The sequence below is a fragment of the Xiphophorus couchianus genome, chromosome 11, assembly GCF_001444195.1.
Source record: "Xiphophorus couchianus chromosome 11, X_couchianus-1.0, whole genome shotgun sequence".
Taxonomy (NCBI): domain Eukaryota; kingdom Metazoa; phylum Chordata; class Actinopteri; order Cyprinodontiformes; family Poeciliidae; genus Xiphophorus; species Xiphophorus couchianus.
The window spans coordinates 31,525,290-31,529,089 of record NC_040238.1 but is presented as its reverse complement, the minus strand read 5'-3'; positions in this window follow the sequence as shown (position 1 = coordinate 31,529,089).

The following is a 3,800-nucleotide window of genomic DNA, read 5'->3' as shown; positions in this document are numbered from 1 at the left end:
TGACAGTTAGTATCTCTAATTTATCTTTTGCCTTTTAAGCTCACCCATTATTTTTCTATTCCCAAGTTTGTGTTCCCTTTCCAATTCTTTGATCTTATTTTCCAACTCCCTTTGTTCTTTCATTCTGGCTTTTTCATTGTGGATGATATTTCTATTATTTTCCCTCTTATCACTGCTTTTCCTCCTTCCCATAATATTGTTGGTGAAACTTCCCCATTATCATTTATTTCAAAGTATTCCTTAAGGGACTCCTTGATTTCTTTGACTGTATTTTCATTAGAAATGATTGAGACATTCATTCTCCAGTATCTGAAACAGGGTTCCTTTAAAGTTAATACATTAGGTGCATAGTCACTTATAGTTATGTTTTCTATATTACATTTTACTACTTTATGTATATGTTGCTGAGATATGAATAGGTAATCTATTCAAGAGTAGCTTTTGTGTGGATTTGAGTAAAATGTGTAGTCTCTTTTCTTGGGGTGGATATTTCTCCAAGCATCAATAAGACCAAGCTCTTTAGTAATATTATTTAGCATTCTAGATTTTGTCGTCAGTGGTCCATAGTCACTCAGAAGGATATCTATCTAGGATATTATTCTTAACCGTATTAAGGTCTCCCCCCATCAGTATCATTCCTTTTGCATCATTGGTTATTATTTTGACTATTTGGTTCAGGAAAGTGACTTTTTCCTCGTTTGGGAAATATACATTTATTACTGAGATTGTCATATCTCCTATTCGTCCTACAATCATTATGTCCTACAATCAATATCCCTTTCTTTTTTTCCCATTTTTTTCTCCGAAGAGCTTTTGCGGCGCTAGTGGCCTGTATTTTTTGTACAGTAGGCAGACAGGAAGAAGGGTGAAAAGAGAGAGGAAGACATGCGGTAAGGGTCGTCGGGACCGGGAGTCGAACCCGCGACGTCCGCGTCGAGGACTAAGGCGTGCTAACCCCCTGCGCCACCACAGCACGCCCCCAATATCCCTTTCTTGATTAGAATTGCTACCCCTCTCCTTTTTCCAAATGAGGCATAAAATGCCTGACTTATCCACTCCCTTTTCAGCTTATTGTGTTCATTCTCTGTTAGGTGTGTCTCCTGTAATAAAGCTATTGAGCATCGTAAATTTTTTTGTTTTGTCAAAATCTTCTTTAGTTTAATAGGGTGGTTCAAACCATGAACATTGTAGGATATTATATTTAGTTCACTCATATTATTACCATTTCTGGAGCTGCGCTGTACCTGACACCTCTTTGAAAAGAAAAGTATGCTACACATAACATAACCTTAACTATAAAGAATAAACAAAAACTAAATATAAACACATTTATTGGGACAGGAACCCCCAAACAATGATTGAAACGTGAACAAAAGTCTTCCAAGAGTCTCAGCATCGGAGAGCTGTGGCCTTCTCTCCGATGAACAAGCACTGTGTGCTTTGACAACCTCCTAGTAGTTGTCTAAAGCCCTAAAGACTCAAAACTCCTAGCTACTGCTCTCTAATGAACACAATTTTCTTGTAAGTTATTTTACAACTAACGTTTTTTTTCTTCTCTCTTTTAATAGAACGACTATTCCCTTCTTTTCTTTGCATATCGTGACAATTAAGCTCTATAGAGACATGCATGTATACCTACTGTACATACGTATGTTAACCGTCGTCACGATGCCCCTGCAGATGACGTCATCACTCCAGGAGTGCCCTCAGATCCGCCTCTGTGATTTCGGACTGTCTCTGTTTGCCCCCGTGTCTGTTCCTCTTTGCCGTCTGCGCCATCACGTGGTGAATTCTCTCTAGTCTGTCCTCCTTCACCTTGATGCCCATCTCCTTCAGCATATAGGCGCCGCTTCCTCCACTGTGCTGAATATCTTTGTTCCCGTGTCCAGAAACAATTTCAGTTGGGCCGATAGGGGGACTGCGCCTTCACATTCCTCTCCTTCAATTGTTTGATGACATCCCTCACCTGTTTTCTTTTTTTTGGACCTCCGTTGTGTAGTCCTGGTTGAAATATACAGTCTGCCCTTCATAGCAAATCTTCTGTTTCCAGGCCTGTTTTATCACTGCGTAATTAAATATTTTACAGACAAAGAGTTACAAGAATTTATACACTATCACAAGCTAGAGCACACATTTCATTGTGGAGAATGTGAATGTTTTAATGTGAACAAAAAGTTATGTCTGAAAGGTGAAATTGTCTCATTTCTCACCATGGCCAAAGCAGTACTCTTATATAGAACATACTATGCATTTCTTGAACAGCAATATTTTTTTTTCATTTTAAGTGGGGCAAATCACTTATATTAAAAGCAAACTAATGGAAGTTGCTACTGTAATCTGATTCTTTTAATAAACCATGTAACTTTCTATGATCCCAGATTTAAACAGGTGTAATAGGTGGCCGTAGTGCGCACACCTGATGTTGCTCACAGTGGTCCTCAGTGTACTCGGGAGCTTGTGTGTATGCCCAGACACATGACAAATTAGAGGGAACATTGCATTTGACCCCAAGAGACTGACCATTGGACCAGGTAAAATGGTGCCTTTAAATGCACTGGACTGGGGCTGTGAGATAGCAGAGACTCTTCAGTTACCAATCAACACCAAGGTATTAAATGTTAAATCATGCAGATTTAGTTTTGTAAATAAGTTTTTTGTGAAATGCCAGTTTTCCATAAGATCTACAATGTTGTTGTGAAAGATGACAGGTTACAGTTTGTTACATTTGCTCTGCAAACAGTGTCTAAATGAGCATTTCAGTGCTTTACAAGTTTTGTGTACAAGAGATGGACCTCATGTTATTTATGTAGAAGAGCTTTACTGTTACAGAGCTTTTGATTTACAGGTGTCATACAGTCATGAAGATGCAAATGTTTATATTGTCCCATACTGTTTCTTGTGAACAATAAAAATGGCTGTTCAAATACTGATTTCTGGTCTATGCATTTTACTCTTACAAACTCAGCTGTGTATTATAGCTGTAAAACAATTGTTTAGTGAGTGAAATAAAGTTAAATTTGGTAGCATTTTAGAATTCAATTAAATGTTTAACTGCACAATATGGAATTAAATTAAATTAGGAGTACAATTTTATACTATTAAGAGCACATATATGGAATAAAATGTTATTCTATTTTGTGTAAAATTCCTCTTTAGTTAGACTAAAATTTATCTCTACTTAGAATAGAATGCAATTCCCTTTAGAGTAAATTATATTCCACTTGCAGTTAAAATACGGTAGAGTATTTTTTCTTTTAAAAAACTTGGAGTAAATTCTCTTGGCATTGATTAAAATTTTTGCACTAAATGGAGTTGATTTTAATTTGTAATTTCAACTCTTCCATGAGAGTAAATTTTACCAGGACCAAATGTTGTCTTTTTTAGAGGAAAAACGTTTTTCAAATTGAATAAATTTTACTCTGGAATTTTTCCTGTGTAATGACAACATCTGAAAGAAATTTAAGTTATGACAAACTTTGTCATAATGAGTCTGATTTAGGGGTCGCACATTTTCACAAGCTTTCGTGTACTTATGGGGGAATAATTGTCCTGAGATATCGGGTTTTAAGTCCTTTAAGTTAATAACATGCACAATCCTGGTTCCCATTTAAATTATAGCGTCATGCTATTTCAAATTAAGTTTATTTTTGATCAGTTCTTTTCCACACATTTTCAGTGCATCAAAACAATGAGCTAATCTTAGTCAAATCTTACTTTTTTCCCCTTAATTTGAGTTCATGCTATCAACTTTAAGCACATAAGAAAGAACTTTTGTTTTGTAGTAGTGATGAGTTGAGCCG